Source organism: Aulonocara stuartgranti (assembly GCF_965226115.1).
Source record: "Aulonocara stuartgranti genome assembly, chromosome: 12".
NCBI classification, from domain to species: Eukaryota; Metazoa; Chordata; class Actinopteri; order Cichliformes; family Cichlidae; genus Aulonocara; species Aulonocara stuartgranti.
Window position 1 is genome coordinate 2,378,189 of NC_138948.1, and position 18,967 is coordinate 2,397,155.

At 46.7% G+C, this 18,967-nt stretch overlaps 2 protein-coding genes across 4 annotated transcripts in view; one reads left to right on the top strand and one right to left on the bottom strand.

Moving 5' to 3' along the window:
* LOC309719139 (GTPase IMAP family member 8-like) overlaps positions 1 to 18,967 on the bottom strand; it is a 286,835-nt gene that overhangs the window by 220,566 nt on the left and 47,302 nt on the right. The window lies entirely within an intron of this gene.
* kank1a (KN motif and ankyrin repeat domains 1a) overlaps positions 5,508 to 18,967 on the top strand; it is a 49,145-nt gene continuing 35,685 nt past the window's right edge. Inside the window, exon 1 of one of the 3 annotated variants that reach the window (XM_082554997.1) lies at positions 5,508 to 5,611. The gene's annotated coding sequence lies outside the window, so the exon portion shown is untranslated. Of the gene's footprint in view, positions 5,612 to 5,724; positions 5,858 to 5,922; positions 6,048 to 18,967 lie in introns of those variants that run through there. The other 2 variants (XM_082554998.1, XM_082554999.1) reach the window with 2 other exon arrangements.

Here is an 18,967-nt window from a genome sequence, read left to right on the forward strand (position 1 = left end):
CTCTCCGAGCCAGTCGGCTGTTATCAAAGATGACCGGGATTATATCTATATCCCACATATTCAATAGATTAGTGAGCATGAACTCACTTCAGAGATGTTCTCCTGCCTGCAGCTGCGTCCAGCATCCAACCGGTTGCATCAGCAGCACATTAAACCATATGTTAACTTTCTTGGGCTTCCATATGAAGGCTGTGATTGACAGATAAAGGTTTTGTAGTCGAAGAGTGAGAAAAAAAACACAACAAAACATGGCATTACTAATAAAAGAAAAAAAAAAGGAGAGTCCCATGAAGGCCAGATGTCCCAGTTCTGCACTAGCACTTAAACGCAGCTTACATTTGTGGGTCGGGTAGCGTGAAAAGTGCCCCCCCCACACACACACACGCACACACTTGCACATGTGACGTCATATGTGCGGTTTTTTTTTAAACAATCTGTGATAGTGTTAGACGTTTGTCCTGCAGCACAGGAAGCGTTTAAAGGTGAAAACGATCCGATTTATATACATTAAATTAACATTTGACGCGTAATTATCAGCATTTATTCAAATTTTGATACTTACCATTTGAGAAATAGTTTTAGGTGAGACCAAATTGCTCTGTGTGTAGACACACGTCCGTGTACTCACTCATTTGTAAACTGTGGTTTGTGCTATTGTAGGAACTGTTTTGCGCACAAAGATGTGCCAACAGTAGCCGTTCAAATAGTAGATCTTTTCAGCGCGTTGCCCTGGATTTTCTCTTTGGAAAGATTAGTGGCTCCAGAGACGCTCGCATGCTCATTTCATACCTCATTTCATAACTTGTGCAAATCAGCTGGAGTCATAAAACCATCAGGTCGAACAGAAGCGTGGGAGTGAGGATCTGAACTCCTGAAACTCCAGCATGCAGAAAACACCGAGTCAAATGAAAATGCTTCATGCAAACATGAAACTGTACAACATGCTGTGAGTCAGGGCGAAGAGGCTAAAACAAGCCAGTGCAGAGACAGTAGTGCTCATGTCCAGTATGTGGTACGATGAGCTTCCAGTTAGAACAGTTTTAACGTCTGCAGTGTTTTAACGCTGAGGTTGAAAGATTTTTCTAAAAGTCACTCCAATGCTGTCATGTCCTTATTGTAAGAAAGTCTCACCTTCCTCTTGAACACTTCAGTGCGATTGTGACACTTGAAGATGCTGCAATGGAGCTGAAAACCGTTTTTACCACATACTGCTGAAGACACACAAGCAAGCTGTCCATCATGTGTTTCAATAAAACCGATGAAGAAAGGCAAAATGTGACGAAGCTGCACATTCAATAAAATCCAACATGTGCGCCCGTTTGCATGCACACACGGAAACACAAGGATGTTTGTGTAGTTTAGAAGAGACCGAATCAAAACCATGGAGGAAATCTGATCTTCCACAAAACAGTTTCCCAGAGTACTAACATGTATCTGGGGTCACGCTGTCAGAAGATAAAGATATGGGAACAGCTCAAACATACCTGTATGTTGAATCGTTGCTTCACAGAGAAACACTGGTGACATTTCAGACCCATAAATCTGCTTTTCAGTTCAGTGCAGTGGAATAAACTCACCGAATCTCAACACAAATATAACTCATAATAATTGATTTTCACTCAGGGCAGACTGTGTATGCTTTACCTGACTGTTAAGTGTAATGAAAAGAGTCAGATGAAGCACTCTGTCTTATAACCTTTCAGCCTTTAATCTCACGTGGCTCTGTAACATACAGTAAACTTCACTGCTGACGAGCTCTGTGACCTCAAAGTACTTCAAGCAAAAATGATCTCTGTAAGCTTAAAACTGGAAACAAACACTAGGAGCTCATCACCATCTCCAGGCTTTATCTAACTGAGCTGTTTACTTGGTGATGAGACAAAACACTGACAGTTCAGGAACAGCAAACACACTTTTATAAAAATCTACTATGACTGACTGTTTAATAGTCCTTAAGCTCTCCGAGCCAGTCGGCTGTTATCAAAGATGACCGGGATTATATCTATATCCCACATATTCAATAGATTAGTGAGCATGAACTCACTTCAGAGATGTTCTCCTGCCTGCAGCTGCGTCCAGCATCCAACCGGTAGCATCAGCAGCACCTTAAACCATATGTTAACTTTCTTGGGCTTCCATATGAAGGCTGTGATTGACAGATAAAGGTTTTGTAGTCGAAGAGTGAGAAAAAAAACACAACAAAACATGGCTTTACTAATAAAAAAAAAAAAAAAGGAGAGTCCCATGAAGGCCAGATGTCCCAGTTCTGCACTAGCACTTGAACGCAGCTTACATTTGTGGGTCGGGTAGCGTGAAAAGTGCCCCCCCCCCCCCACACACACGCACACACTTGCACATGTGACGTCATATGTGCGGTTTTTTTTTTTTTAAACAATCTGTGATAGTGTTAGACGTTTGTCCTGCAGCACAGGAAGCGTTTAAAGGTGAAAACGATCCGATTTATATACATTAAATTAACATTTGACGCGTAATTATCAGCATTTATTCAAATTTTGATACTTACCATTTGAGAAATAGTTTTAGGTGAGACCAAATTGCTCTGTGTGTAGACACACGTCCGTGTACTCACTCATTTGTAAACTGTGGTTTGTGCTATTGTAGGAACTGTTTTGCGCACAAAGATGTGCCAACAGTAGCCGTTCAAATAGTAGATCTATATCAGGTCTAATTACATTTGTTTTCTCTAATGAAAACAAAATAAAGACGTTGGCTTTAAATGTGCAATGAAGGTAAACAGTCAGCTGTCAGTGCTGCGTGTTTATTCCACAGACCACATTAGATTCAGGGAGTTTGGCTTCTCTTTGCTGTTTTTTTTTTTTTTTCTGCCTGTCCCATTTGGTTCTTTAGCCGTCAGAATTGTTGTCTGAAGACCAACAAGGATACCCAATGGATTTACTTTGCCAAATGGATCATCGTGGCATTGCCGTATTGGTCCATTTGGTCGATCTTTGTTTTTATTATTTATTATATTTTATTTTCAGATGTTACAGACGGGACAGACATGAGTGAGGGATAGGAAAGGGAGAAAGAAAGAGGAAGGAAAGGAAAAACAGAAGGGGAGAGGGACAGTGAGAAAGGGGGGGAGAAAAAAAATAAAAATCTCCTGGATCACCTGTTGAGAGAAGAATAGAAAACAAGCAAAAAAAGACAAAAAAAACCAAAACAAAGCAACATACTAAACACAACACCATCGCATTAATCTAGCTAAGTGTAAACAGCAGGAAATACTAAATATTCAATGTTGTTGTGCAGCACGCAGGACAGATGTGCTTCGAAGTAGCAGCCAAGAAAGGTGTAATTTAAGTCTACGAGCAGTGAACACCCGTGTGCACACCTGTGTGGATCAGCGCGCTTGTATTCCAAAGGTTTCTCCATGTAACGATCTGCTAGAGGGTGTGGGGGGGGCCACAGCCCCGTCCTCCAGGGTGTGAAGCGGGTATGGAGGAGATCAAAACTCCAGACATCCAGAGGCCCCCAGAACACAAGAAACCATGGAAGACCAACAGAGGGGCAGCCGCGCCACTGTTCCAGAAAGAGCTGAGGAGAGTCCCAGATGAGGGTTCACCCAGCAGCCGCGGAGCAGAAGCCAGGGGGAGTTGCAGTGACGCGCCCGTGAGCTCCGCCGGCAGCCAGCTGCGCCTGAGTGACCGAGCCCCAGGCCGAGAGGCCGGGGGCACCCCACCTCCGAAGTGGCCCGAGCGAGCCCCAGGCTCCAGGCCCCGATAAGCGGCCGCCAAGGAGTGAGCCGGTGTGTACCTGGACGCCCACCCCCAGACACAAAGAACCACCAACGCACCGACACCTGAGGGAGTCCGCCACCGGCAGGGGAAGTGGTGGTGGGTGGAGATAGGCCTCCAAACCTTGGAGGGCCTGAGGTGTCCCCAGAGAGGTGGCGTCTGATACCCAACCTGACATATAGACACAGACATACAGGCACACACAGACACAAACATCCATTCCCACTCTCATGCTCTCATATGCACTTACTCCACACTCAACCAACGTGGAGACAGACATAAAGAGACGTTGTACACACAATCACACTCCCCAAGCGTACTCTAAGCCCCGGGTCTAGGTACCCTTGTCCCTGGAGGGGGGGACTGCACCCAGACCCAGGTGGTGTTACCCTTTTCCCTGCGGTGGGGGGAGGCAGACCGCCCCGACTCCGCAGCAGCAGGGAGGCCCCACACTCCAGACCGCAGTCGGACGGCCAACTCCTCCTAGCCCCCCCGCTCCAGCAGGCCGCAGAGAATGGGGGTGAGAGAAGACTCCAAACCTCCCTCCACCCGCTCATTGTAGTGTTGATGCATGTGTGTTCTAAGGTGCATTTAAAACCCAGGAGGGCATGGAGCTACCTGCCAGAGAGCAGCAGGTAAGCGCATGGTCCCTCCTGCTAGCCCTCAATGTCTACATGTATTTAAAATTGAGAGGTGGGCAACGATGCCAGGGGTGGGGTGTACACCCTGATGGTAATTTGGACTCCGTGATTGTGCCCACCCCCAAGATCCTATATGTATGTGTAATGAGAGTGTGAGTAATGTGAATGTCTAAGTTGTGGGATAAAATTGAGGCAGAGGCAGCCAGAAGGGGACAGAAGGGGGGGGGGGGTAGCCTCCTCTGCACCCTGGTGACATACCCCTACTCCAAGGCCCTGCATGTGTGGGTGGTTGTGGTGGAGCGGGAAGAGGGAGGCAGCTGGAGATCTCTTTGCTGTTAACGCCACTGGTCACCAGATGGCGCTGTCGGGCAAACGCAGCCTCCGGCGGGACGCTGACTCTGTCCAAAGCAGTGAGGATGCGTTTCTGAAACTTGTTGTCATCATGTATCTTTGAAATAATGATCATTTTTATGTACATGTAGGTATTCGTGTGTCTGCGTTAAATATTTAGGTTCATTTAAAAGTGTAAGTATTTTAAAGACCGTAAAAAATGAGCCCCGATAAGATTATCTGACACAGAACAATTAAGAACACTTGATATTAATGCGCCAACTGAAACCGCTTCCATCTATCGTCCCGAGCTCTATATTGTATCGCGGAAGAGAAACATCTTCGTTAGTTATAGTAAGTTAAAACTACAAAACTTTAACTTTGTAACGTACATGTCTTTTTCTCCCCGGTGTGGTCACAGTTTTACGACACAACGTGTAGACACTGGTTAGCAAACGACGTGCTAACTGCATTAACCTACACGTTTACCTGAGTTTTAAGGTGAGTCCGGAGCGCGCTGTTTGCTCTTCGTGGCTCAGCTAGTGTAAGTAGGCCGAGCCCTGTGCGCAGGTAAAGCAACACCTGTGCCTCTAACTGACCTTCACATCAGCTCAGACTGGGCTCCTGGGAGGGCACCGACTGCGCATGACCGCGGGTTAACTTGGAGCCCAGGCACGAGCGGACAAGTACAAAGAGGCTGCTGCTGCTGGCGCAGAGGGGACGTACCGTGTGCGGCGGGCACAGACTGGAGCTTTGCACACTTTTGCGCAAAGTTAACGCATTACCCAGCTTTTACCCTCCGAGACTCCGACCCCGAGCACAGAAAGGAGTCCGAGGAAAGGAGCTGCACCTCCAAAGGAGCCCGGGAAGCGTTAGCGTGGGGTAAGTTAAGGTCGCTTTTGCTAAGACAAAGTGTGTTTTAAAGTGCTTCAGTTGTCCCAGGTGTCTCTGTGGGCGCGTGTAAGCGTGCACGAGCCCTCTGCTTAATTAATTACGTAAGTTGAGCGTGTCTTCAGTGCGTGTTGTCGGCCAGGTGGTCCTGCAGCGAGCAGACGAGACAATCCCATGAAGCGCTGCTGGTTAAGCTGGATTATATTTAAAGTCAGCTGGTGTTTGGGAGTCCTTCAGGTAATCTGGCGCTGTTTTTTTCCACTTCCGTCTGCGCTGCGCAGGTGTTATGAGGCTGAACTTTGAGCTCCAAGAGCGGGGAACCGGAGGCGAGGGACGGCGGAGGTTTTCAGGGGGATTCGCCCCTCGAGACCAGTTTCATTAAACTCGCGATTAAATCCACAGTGAGCCGCCTTCGCTCGGATTCAGAGTAAGTCAGGTGTCACCACAGGCTCGCGGACACCTTTAGCTCAAGCGCGAGAACGCAGAAATGTCTTTCGTGGCACTGTTTCCACAGCCGCGTCCTCGTAGCGCAGTGCGTGATGAGCTCTTAACAAAAGAGTCTCCGTGGAGCTCTAAAGGTCACTCAGCAACCCCGAAATGCTGCCAAATGAAACTAGTGTTGGACACGTTTTCTTCTTTGCTACCTGTTTTCATGCGGGGGGGCTCAGACCTGGATGGTAGTCCCCATTGTGCTGGTGAAGAGCTGGGGTCAAACTCACAGGCCTTTCCACTCTTCAGTACAGATGAAGCACTGGGGAATTGATATGTGAAGAGGAGGACTAATGGCCTTGTGAAGCTTCCACTGTGGGGTTGTTGCATATCTTAAGATCCACTTGTCTACACTTGGATAATAAGTGCAGATTTCATCCAGGATGCCACACAAAGCATTCCTTCAGGGCCCGAATGCCTCGCATTTTGTGGCTTTGCAGAAAGCATCGCACTTTCTGCAAAGTCGCTTCTCAAAGCTGCTGCTTTGCTGTTTGTAGCACTGATTAACAGCTTTAATGGGGTTTGAGGGTTAGCGAGTCATTCACTAACCTTAAGGTGGTTAAAGGGTCATCTCGGTGTCTCTAACAGCTCAGGCGTTCTTTACTTCACTGCAGGGAGCTTGTTTCATATTTTCATAAGAATAAACTGAAGATGAGAGAAAAATGATATTTCTGGAAGCTTATTGATTTCTAATGCTCTCCTCCTCGGTATCGTGGACATACGGTGGAGGTCTGTGAAATGACGCCTGACTGAGACGACCCTCACATCCGCAGGATCAAAGCCGGGTCTCATCTGCTCAGACGTGTGGCCTCCCCCGCCTCCCCCGCCTGTGATTACGACTCCCACCCCTCCTGTTTGTTTAGAGGAAATGACTTCCACTCCACAGCTCTGTGCGAGCAGCTTGCACGTCACGACTGGCCTCGCTTCTCTTGTGGGTGTTCAGTTTTTTTGTGGAGTCCTTGCCGTGGTGTTTTCTCTGTAATTTTATCTCGAGGGGGTTGCTGAGTTATAATTTTAGTTTTGGTTGAACATCTGTGCATACTTGTCTTGTTTGTGCTTCTCTTGCATGTTTTTGGTTCTAAAAATAAAGCTGCTCTGCCTGGGTTCACTTGAAAATGTTAGTTTTTGCGTGCGTGCACGTGAAGCTTCACTGCTGGGTAACCCCGAAGAAACCACTCTTACTGGCTGGACTGGAGGTGAAGGGAGTCGTCACAGCTGCTCGGCTTTAACGTGTGGGATGAGGACCTACATGAGCCTCGGGGTCTGCCCTGTTATTACAAGATCAAATGTACTTTAGTTTGAGTGGAAGATCCACTTAAACTAAAACCATAAGAGCCCCCTCCTGCAAAAACAAGAACAGCCCAAGATGCATTTGAGAGGATATAAATGTGTTCATGGAGATCTTCGATAAGACGTTTCACAAAGGACACAACGACCACGACTGTCTGAGCCGGGACTCAAACCGGCAACCTTCCCATTACAAGACGAGCCGCCAACTCTTGAGCCACGATCGCCCCCATTTCACACACAAGTAGCACTTATGTGTTGGCAGTTTGTGGCAACAGTTGGTAGTGCTTCTTGTAACTGGAAGGTTGCCGGTTCAAGCCCGGGCTCCGACGGTCTCATTCGTTGTGTTCTTGGGCAAGACACTTCACCCGTTGCCTACTGGTGGTGGTCAGAGGGCCCGGTGGCGCCAGTGTCCGGCAGCCTCGCCTCTGTCAGTGCGCCCCAGGGTGGCTGTGGCTACAATGTAGCTGCCATCACCAGTGTGTGTGTGACTGGGTGGATGACTGGTTGTGTAAAGTGCTGTACAAATACAGGCACCATGAAGCCTCTATAATGACTCACAGCTTTATTTAAGGACATGATGAAGGTGACACTGCTTACTCTGTAAATGAGCTTCTCTGAATCTCAACCATTCTGCAGTGAGTTATTTGTGATCTTGGCTTTTTCATTTCTAAACAGTGAAACTGTCTGGTTTCTAACTACCTTTACCAATAAACTGGGATCATTACTGGCTCAAAATTGAGTTTCTGGTTGGTGACTGACGCTGAAGAGCAGCTGGTCTGCATAGTGTTAAGGCAAAGAGTTATTATTGCCTTTAGTAAGAATAAGTCAGAGTCGGGGAGCACTGGAGATGAGAAAAAGAGCTTCAGGTTGCTGTGAAGCTGCCGTCCTGCTGTTCTCTGGGCAGTTGTTGCAGTTATTCTGAAGCATCAGCTGGTATGAAACTGGTGCTGCACCTCCACTCACAGTGCATGAGTTTTGGATGTAAATAAAACCTTTTAAAAACACCAGTGGACCGGCTGAAATGAAAAGGCTTGCATAGCTGATTCTAAGTAAAGGCGATCTTCAGGGAGTCCTAACAGATTTCCAGCAGCTCGGAGCAGCTGCCAAGTCGGCACCACGCTGTTTGCAAATTTGCAAGGAAGTTATTACCGCGGTGATCAAAGCTCTGGCAGGACCGCACGAAATTCTTTTCAAATCAGTTCTTGTGGATTTAGCAGCTTAATGGAGTCAGAGTGGCCTGAGATGGATTGGGAGACATTTGTGTGTGTTGGCACAGATTGTAGAGGAGGCTGAGGTGTGTTGGACTGATACTTAAAGCAGAGGTGAGATTATTTAGTTTCTTCTACAGATGTTTGGTGTCTGGGGTATCTAGTTTTGCATGGATGACTTGCAGCTGGAGTTATTCTGCACAGCCAACATTTTGGGTGATTCAGCAGCCCGACGAGGCCGACGGTAAACATGATCCCGGTCGCTTCTACCTGCAGAGATTATGAAACAAACCAGGTGAAGTTGTTGTGACTTTGAATTTCACTGACAACTTACATAAGAACAAGCGGACACATGAGCTATCACGATGAATGTCAGCGGCCCGCCAAAGAGCCCCGGATAGTGTTTTATGTTGTTCCGCCTGCTGATGATTCATTTCTGCATGCTTCAACTTGCGAGATTCTCGTTGGGTAGAAGATTGCTGCGGCGAACATGAAGGAGTGAAGCTTTTTGCTCTCTGTGGCTGGGATTAACCCTGCCTAAACCTCGGAGTGCGTTTCACAAAGATGTTTTGTTTCCTGGTATGTTAATCCCGTTCTTTCTTTCATGCTCCCTCACAGTCGTCACATGCTCGTCGTATCACAGACGATCAATAAGGGATCATTGACCTCTGACATTATGAAATTAAGAGTTTAAATGAGACGTTTTTGTTTCTCAGCTTCGGCTCCTCACAGACTTCGTTTCTTTAAACCACCCGAGCTGTTGGGACAGCAGCAGATTTGTGACGGGGTCTTCTACGTAAATATTTGTGTTGGTGTCGGCCTCGCTCGTGTCGGCTGTGGAAAACTCGATCTTTGCAGTGCTGATGGGACCTTTTGAATCAATGTGCCGGGACGACGCCCTCGTGGAAACGCGCTCTGCCTGACAAGACTTGCAATAAATGATTGTTTTTAATTTTCACTTTGATGGGAGGAGTGATGGTGCGTGGAACTTGAGGCTAAAGCGGGAACACCGTTGCACACCAACCCTTACAGGGGAAGGAAGTTATTCTTCCAGTGTAGAGCTGACGCCTCACACACTCATCCAGTGTGGCATTCTGGGAAATCAGTTTTCAGCTTGCTCGTTTTTAGTAAACAAGTTTTTGTTCTCGAGTCACACAACAAATATTTCAGGGCATGTATAAATGTTTATTACTCCAGGCACCTGTTTGTGGAGGTTTCAGATCAGTGCTCGTGTCGTGTAAGAATCTGTTAACCTTTTAGGATAGAAATAAATGTGACTTTGATTTCATTTGGACCTGTTGGTATTAAAACATTTGAATAAATGTATAAGGAAATCTTTGGATTATAAAATAACTGGAGGGTTTTTTGTGTGTTTTAAGAAAAATGACTAAAAACCTTTATTTTATATTAAAATAAGTATAAATAATTGGGTGGCATTTATTAATTTGTGCAGTTTTTCTCTTATCAAGGTGAAAATTTGAATATTATTGATATGATTTATATTTATTGGAGCAGAACAAATACTTGCAAATAAAAATCTCGGTAAATGGTCATAAAATCAAAATCTGAACGATGAAACCAACAGAATCATTAACATCACTAAGACTTTCATATAGAGTTGTTCACATGGTGACCATCATCTGTCCATGAAGCCATGCCGTCAGTTTTCCGAGCAGATAATTCCCAGAAAAGCTCTGAAAGTTCAGCTGTTCCTAACCTCAGCAAACTGCTCGCTGACCTGCACCGTCGTGGCTTACAGGTGTAGCACCAGCACCTGCAGCAGGTGTAGCACTGGTTCATGTGCTGGTGAAGGACTAGGGATGGGTACCGGTGTCCGGTGCCATGATGGCACCGGTTCTGACATAAACGGTAGTAACCAGACCGAAAAGCAGCGCACATTTCGGTGCTTTTTTTTCCTGAGCTGTGATACACTTCTAGCCAATCATTTTACGTTTCCGAGGATAGTAGGCGGGTCCAGGTACGTACGTTCTGTTAGAGCAGAGCTACAGATTAAAAATGTCCAAGGCGAAGCGATCACCTCACACTGAGCGCATCTACTGCGGGTGGGTTGCCTGTTATGCAACATCCCCCAAAAACACGAAGAGGAGAGTCCTGGCCCCTAGCCCTGCCAGTGTAGCAGAAATGATGAGGATGATGGTGGCAGCAGCAGCCGTTCTTCTCTGCGTGAGTAGCTAATTTACGTTGAGTAGGCTAACCACGTTATTACATTAATGCATGTAAGGTGAACTAGCAAACATCATCATAGCTACATGCAGCTGTCCTCTTGTTTGATGGCAGATGCTCCCTTCACCCTGGCCAAAAAGGCTAAAATGACCAAAGAAAAAGTGGGAAACAGTTAAACATGAGAGGTTTTTGGACAAAGCTTGTGTTTTTTCCATTGTTTAAGCACTGCTTCCAGCCAAGAGTGATACCATATATGCCCCATAGCTGCAGAAAAGGCTAACATTGTTATATTTTTACAAAAAACAGCTGAACATGAGAGGTTTTTGGACCAATTTTGTGTTCTCCATTCTTTAAGCACCGGTTTGAGCACCGTTTGAGCACCGGCACCGATTTGGCACCGGTATCGGATAAAACCTAAACGATACCCATCCCTATGAAGGACTGTTGCTAACTTCTCTCCTCGTATTCACAGAAGCCGTTTTCTACAGCATATTTCATAATTCTTTGAGAAAACTTCATTAAAACTGAAAGTAAGAACTATTGTATGGTGCATCAGGCGCTGGCAGCTGACTCCCTTTTGTGGTGCATGTAGATCAGAAACGAAGGCGTCCAACACACGAGACGAGCTATTAGCCCGTCTTCTTGTTCCAACCACAAAACTCTGGAGCTGCAGGCGGGGAGCAGCGGCACATTCGACTCCTCTGAACCAAACATCCTTTGCTCTGCACGTCAGGGGGAAGTGTCGCTTCTTAAAAACGTCTCACCCGCAGCCTGTCATTATCCTTTCAGAGCTGCTGATGAATGAAAGGTGAGCAGTCTCAGAGAGGAGGGAGCGAGAAATCCCACACGTTTCTTGTGCATTAAGCAGGACAAGGCAGGTGCAAAGGGGATTCAGGGCTCAGTTGATACTGTGATAATCCCTCAGCTATGCAGGCATGCACAGACTCTGCTTGTCAAGTCGAAGCATTCCACAGTCCGGGGGTCTGACGGGGCTTCACATTAGCCAGAACCTGACCTGCTGATTAGAGATGCAGCCAGCTGTGCGCGGGACACATTCAAGCCTAGTTTACATACAAACCTTAGCATGAATTTAATACAAATGTCTTCATTCTTGGTTCATTGTTTGTTTTTTGAGGGAAATGGATGATGCCCATTTTTTGTGAGCAGAGTATATACAGTAAAGCACTTTAAAAATACACCTTAGCGCTCATTATTTGAGAGTTTTTCCTTGTGCAGCTTTTTTTGCTGGCAGCTCTCGGTCTGAATCTCCTATCATCCTCTGCAGCTCAGAAAGGGCTGTTGAGTTTGTTCCCTGTCAGGGATGCCGCTGTTTACGGCCGAGAGCCTCGGCCCAGTGGTCACCGTGCTGCTCATATTACAGCCTCCCTCATTGGCTGCTATTGTCAGGTTACTCTGTGTGTGTGTTCAGCGTTTGCGTGGCCGGGCTGCGATTGGCTGTGCCGTGTGAGACGGCGCCGGGTGACGTCTCTGCTGTAATCCCTCGTTTCTCTCTGGTAGCGCTGGCTGCTCTGTGCCAGCTGCAGCTCTGTGAAATGCTTTTACAGGTTTCTAACTGAGGAAGGTGAGTAAAAGGTGCAGCAGTTACCAATACAGCTGTTGTAGTATTATTGTTTTGGTTTTTTAAGTTGTGTTTAGTTTCTAAAACTTGCTGGTGCAGGTTTTAACGTTTGCATGGTGGGACCAGTGAATGTTATCAGAAGGAGATGTGGGGAACAGGAAGCTTGAGTCATGGTCGTAGTCACAGTTCGGGTGTTGGGTGTGTTGTTCATGTAAGCATCTGATCCCTGGTTTGGAAAGCCAGCTGAGCTTGTAACCTGGGTTTGAGTTCAGATTTACACTCGGATGTTGGTGCACATAAACTGCTCAGATGAACCTGGATCGTGCTCTTACACATTTCTCATGTCACATGCCATTACCATTATCTGACCAGAACGTGGATGCTGATGTGCGTGTGAACAAATTATCCAGGAGGAACGCAGTGAAGTCTGCGTGTGGAGATGCCGCCGCTGTGTGACGGTGTTACTGCAGCTGCTCGGGAGATAAACCTGCGTGAAACGCTGCTGTCGTTGCTCTGACTGCAGAGAGCACGTAATGTTAAATGCTGCTAGTACAAGTCATTCACTTTATCTGCTTGTTAGTGTGAACCGGTTCAAGGGTACAGCCGGGGTTTGCTGGGCGAGGGGGGCGGTGGTTTGTTGTGTCTACAGCTGCCACTCTGCACATTCCGACTCTCGGGGCTCTGCAGCTGTCTGAAAAGTTTTGGCATCTTTAATGAGACGCAGGCTGATGTGACTTGTTTTTCTTGGGTGCTTTCAAAACCAACCTCCTGATCGCTTGCAGAGTGATGCTGTGTTCAGTCATGTGACCTTGTGGTTTTTAGCATGTTTTTGAACTGAGAGATGCACTACACAGTTGCATTGTGGCCTCACCACAAGAAGTGGTTGTAGACGAGAGATGAGATGAATGGATGAAGGCGGTTAAAGAAGAGCCACGAGGACTTTATTTCCTACCGCGTGTTGATTCAGGAGGACCAGAGTCACTGAAATTGTGTGATACGAGTTACAGCTGAGTCCACATTAAAGCCTGAACAGTGCTCGAGTTGTTTTTAGGGTCAATACAGAAGTAATAAATCTGATTACATCAGTAAATGAAGGGTAATCGACTTCACACATGCTTACCTGAAGGCACTGCTCAGCTGTGAGGTGTAGTCAGCTACATGTGCTGCACACTGGGCTGTATGGCTGTAGCATGCAGTGGCAAGGTTTCCCTACTACCCCATTATGTTTAGTTTAATAATTAAAAACGGCTGTACACCAGCTGATGGTGATTAACCAGTGCATCTGTTTATCTGTGGGCCAAAATCCTCAACGTTTAATCCTCCTGGTTTCTCTGGAAAAATCCTTCATGAGGAGAGAGCTGGTTGCCTCTCTGCCACGTCTCCGTCTTGCCTAAACTTGGCAACCTGAGGACCAAATGCAGAAAAGCATTAAAAGGGGTTCAGGTGAGAAAGTGAAAGACGCAGCCTGTACCTGCTGCAACTGTGTATGGAGGGAAACTGTAGCATTCATTTGTCTCATTTAAATGTGATGTGTAGAGCACGGCCGACAGTCTGTGGAGCTTCATGCAGTATAAGAGCAGGCAAAGATGTGGGTTACGATCCCCCACACAGACCCTGCACAGCAGCTGTCCTCTTGGCCTGTATCAGGTCACTTTATCAGATCTACTGTAATTGCAAGCTGCAGGAAAGGCAGGAAACTCTTTGTATGCTTTGCATCCTTGTGGAAGTAATCAGCCGGACATTTGGGAATTTTTTTTTTTTTGCAGCGTCACAAATTGTGGCAGTTTGTAACACAGATGGCAGCCATTTGTGCAAACCTGCAAATCGACAGCGAAGCGCGTAAGTGCGAGGAGCACGTCCGGTACAGTGAAGTCTTTCAAGCTGTGGTAACAAATTGTCGTAGAGGTCGTTGCATCAGTTTCAGGAACTTTCCACAGGCAGGTGACGAAGCTCCGTCAATATAGAAACACCTCTCCAGCCAGACAGCTTTCATGAAAGCCGTCTGTGGTTACATGCCTCTGATTTGGTGTATAAACACCGTCCTGAAGGAGGTCGGGCGTTTCACTGTTAAACTTCAGCAGTAAACCATTTCCTGTTACGGTCAGCTGGGCTTACAGTGGAGATGGACTCCCTGCTGGCACCGTTGATCTTATCTGGGCTGGTTAATGTTCCTGTCAGCACACATGGGCACGTTTTCATACGAGGCTGCGCTTCCACACCTAAACTTTCAAGTGGGGACGAGTATCGATGATAAATTTGATAGTGATGAACTTTGAAATGGTGTTACTATAGCGACCGGTTTACAGCGTTTGGCTGTGTGTGTCCTCATCGCGGTGGTGCGGTGACGTAGGCTTGCTAATGGCCTGGCGTCCTCTCAGGTTTCAGCCTCCACAAAGTGACGGGCACATCACCATGGCGATACCAGTCCTCGTTCCCCTGTAGTGGAGAGCATTAAAGGTCCTGCATACTTCAAATCCACACTGCAGCAGCTGAGAAGGATGTATGACGTGTGAAGATGGGAGTGGATGCAGGTCCATCAGAAACCTCCTACGTGATCATCTCAGATTCAGTTCTTATTAGGAATGATGTAAAATTTCAGCTCCTTTTAATTCTTTGGTTTTATAAACCATTTAGAGAAAATTAATCGTCTGTTAGGCAGGAACAGACATGCACAAGCTTTACTCATCAATCTACAGACTGCTGCACACCTGCTGCTGCACACCTGCATCCTCAGGCTCGTGTGTGTGTGGTGCCACAGATCGTTTAGATGGAACAAACTCACAGATGTGAATGTTCTTCATTAAGGACATGTTTGAAATCCATTGATGGGCTTGTTGTCTGAGTAAACAGAAGTAATTCTCGCTGATGTTGGATGCTGCGCGTTGTGTAATTAGTTTTATTTGTTCTAATCACATGGCTCAGACGGTAACGCTGTGGGAAAGGAAAATTACCCATCAGGACGCGGCTTTGTTGGTTTAAGGTTTTAGCAAAGCAGTAATTGGGTTATGTTGTGCATAAATCTCTGATCTTGTCGTTGTTGAAAATGGTCTCGCTCGATTAACATCGTCTTTGTTGGGAGAAGCAACCGTAAGCTCGTATTCAAAAGCTGCAGTCGTGAACATCTGTCTTATCGTACTGTAAATATTGTACTTTGGTTGTCATGCACAGTAACCATTAGTCGTGGATGGGGGGGCTCGTAAGATGTCACGTGCCAGTGACCCACGCCCACAGTCAAGTGGAGCTGCTTTGCTTATTCAAAGCAGAGAGCAGGTTGTTGTTTCAGCGCGCTGGCTGATGGCAGCGCTGCTGTTGTGATGAAGGAAGCAGAGAACAGTTTTCTGTTGCTGCTCTGAAATCACTTTGTTTGTTTTTATTGTACTTTTTAATCGTTATGGACAGTTTGTGTCTTTACTGCACTTTTTAAACAGCTGGTGCGTGTTAGCAGCAGCAGCTCGAGGTTAGCGCGTGAAGATCGGGCAGATCTGACTTTGTTTTGTTTTCTCCCACGTTCTGTACGATTACCTTGGTTTTGTTGTTCTTTAAACACATCCAGACCCCAGTGCAGTGCTGAGGGTCACACACAGGCCTGCTGCCCGACCCACAATACTCCTGACCATAATGGCTGTCCCTGGGAGCGGTCAGCCCTCGGGCTAGAGGATCCTCGTTGTTCTGGCTATGCATGGCCAAGCCCAGTGAATTCAAGCCTGAGCACCAGACACATGCCTGCAAGCTCCCCTCCCTGCACTGGCTCTACAGGCCCTGGTTTTTACTTCCATACAAGTTATCCAGAGTCCATATCATGACCCACGTTGTAGTTTGTAAATACATGCTTTTAGTCTGTGTCCTGGGAGACCCTGCCAGGAGCCTCTGTCCATGCCAACACATCCCCCCATCTTGTGTTGGGTGGTTCGGTCCAGCGTTGGAGCTCGGGTGAAGAGCGCAGATGACCGAAGCAGCTGCTGCTCTAATATGTCCCAAGGAGTCAGCTGAGGTGGTTCTTGGATGCTTCTCTTGGAGGTTTTTGTGGGAATACTCAGAGGTGACACCCAGAACCCACTGGAGTTCTCGGGGTTGTGCAGAGGGTCATCTGGCTTGGGAACGTCATGGGATGCTTCAGATGCAGCCTGCTGCCACATGAATCGGATAGATGAATGCAGTAGACTTTAGCTACAGTAGTTAATGTTAATCCTTAAAATTGATCAGTTTGTTTGTCCAGTTTTATTTTTGCAGGTCTGTTTGCTTCGAGTTTGGTTCTTGAAGGCGCAGAGTGTGTTTGTGGCATCTCAGCTGAATGGTCTGATAATGACAACTCTGCTTAATGGGTTTATTTGATAGAGCCACTTTAGAGTTGCAGCGTGGCGGTCACTTTTCCACTGAGCTCATTTTAAACAGAAACGGGCCGAGTTTTGTTTCCTGTCAGGCTTTGGCCACAGATTTCCACCACTATCAGTTTTATCTGCTTTTACTGGTCGATGCATCTGCTCTTCCTTCCTGTCTTTTGCATATTCAGTGACATCTGCCACCAGACTGCTCCCACATTGTTCTTGTCCTCCAGTGAAGCTGAAATAATAGAAGAGCACAGGCCAACATTCGAGTCAATATTTGCTCATGAGCTGTACCTTCTGGGCTCTGTTTTAGAGACGCTTTTGTTATAATTCATAATGAACTCTGTTCTGTTAAAAGTCAGAATAAGGTTGGACACCCAGCTGGAGTTATGAGGAGATTCATCCCAGCAGGACAATAATCTCCTGAGGAAACGGCTTCCTGTTACTTTGGCTACTTCAACAGCAACCAGACCAGATTTGCATTTTAGTTCAGGACCAGACGTTAGTTCAGACGTTAAAGATGGCTGCTGCATGTTTGTTTGTAGTCCTGTTTTCAGGGCTCATGATGGGAAAATCCCCCATCTCTAAGTGTGAGGCTGATCTGTGATGCACCTACAGGCTGTCAGGTCTGAAGTCTTCTCTCCTTCCTGTGTTTAACTGGAACAGGAAGAGCTCAGGTTGTCTCATCAGTCTGCAGAGTAATGCAGAGTCACCGGTGCACAGGTGTAAATGCAATAAATGCACTGCAGCGAGGATTCAGCGCAGTGATGTAAACCCTACATCTGTCATACAGTATCGTGTATTTACAGCAACATTTCTATCTCTGATAAGACAAACACAGATCTACCACTGAGTTTATGTTTGCAGTGTAAATGTGCAGCAAAGTTCAGCAAGCCAGAAACAAAACGGATGCTTGAAGCTGAGATGAAATATTCGGGCAGTCATTCTTGGAGCCGGACGGATTGACGAGTGTGGGAATTTGACTCATCGCTGTCAAAACACGCAGTCAGTTTAGCAAATATGACTGTTCACAGGTAGGAAAAGCCGGACAGCAAAAGTTACTCTGTCATTCCTAAAGGTGACACAAAACATTCCCAGAATGAGTTCATCCCTTTGTTTTGGTGGAAGTGGCGATCCTCCCAGCGAACAGACGCCCTCCACAATGCCACAGTGTTTCCAGAGGAATGCTGCTGCTATTGTTGATCGGAATGACTCCCGCTGGGAAGACCGCCCCGCCTCGCCCCCTCAGCCCTCCACTGCCAACACAATACAATGTGTTGCATTATACCTATGAAGGCATGCTACTGTTTTCATAGCCTGCGACCCTGCGAGGCCAAGATAATGAAAAGGATAACACGGAAGTCATTAGTTAGTCCCACAGTTATTCCCACTTCCTCCACCCAGCGATGGCTGGTAATCTGACGCGAGCCCGACCGTGCAGATGAATTTACATCTGCATTAAATGTCCAGAGCTTAGTCTTAGCCCCGAATTCATGTTATGAATGTTTAGAGATGTGCATGATTTACTAGCTGCAAAATAAATGTTAGTTTTCCGACTCGGACCGGTTTTCGTTTGTTAAACATCGCTGATGATGTCCTCTGCAGACGTCGACACCGTCCACGTCTCGTCTGTCTTCACCTGGAGCGGCGTCTCGCTGAGCCAGACACCCATTTGGTGTTTAACGACTTCCTGAAGCTGCTGAGGTTTGCTGTAACGAGCCGTGCTGTCAGGGTTGGAGGTTGCACCTCTCACCGATTCCTTCTTCTGGCGCTGATGCTAACGCTCTGCTTTACTCTTGTTAATCGTATATGTTAAATTTAAATTGTGTAAACTTGTTCTCGAAGCAGATAATGAGACTTTTTAAGGCTTGTTTGGGAGGTTTTATCTTTTGTGGGTCATGGTTTTGTTTGAATTTGGCGTGTCCCCCACTTTTATTTGGTGGTTCCTTTTCTGCTTCCCCTCTTGGGAACAAATTAGACTTTCAGATTAGGGCGTCAAGTGACGTGTGGACGGCTTCAAGCGCTGTTGATGCTAACGGGGAAAACGGGAGAGGTTAGTGCCTGGTCATTACTGTCATTCCCCTCAAACACCCCCCTTCTCTCCCTGTACTTTCCTCCCCCTCCCTCAGTGGAACAAATCATTTAGCTAATGGGATTAATCCTCTCTCCCTGCCTCCCCCCTCCCTCCTTTCCTCTCTTGTCTTCTTTCTTTTCTCAAGTCCATCCTTGAGTTCCTCTTTCTTCTTGGCAAACACGAGTGCTTCGTGTCAGT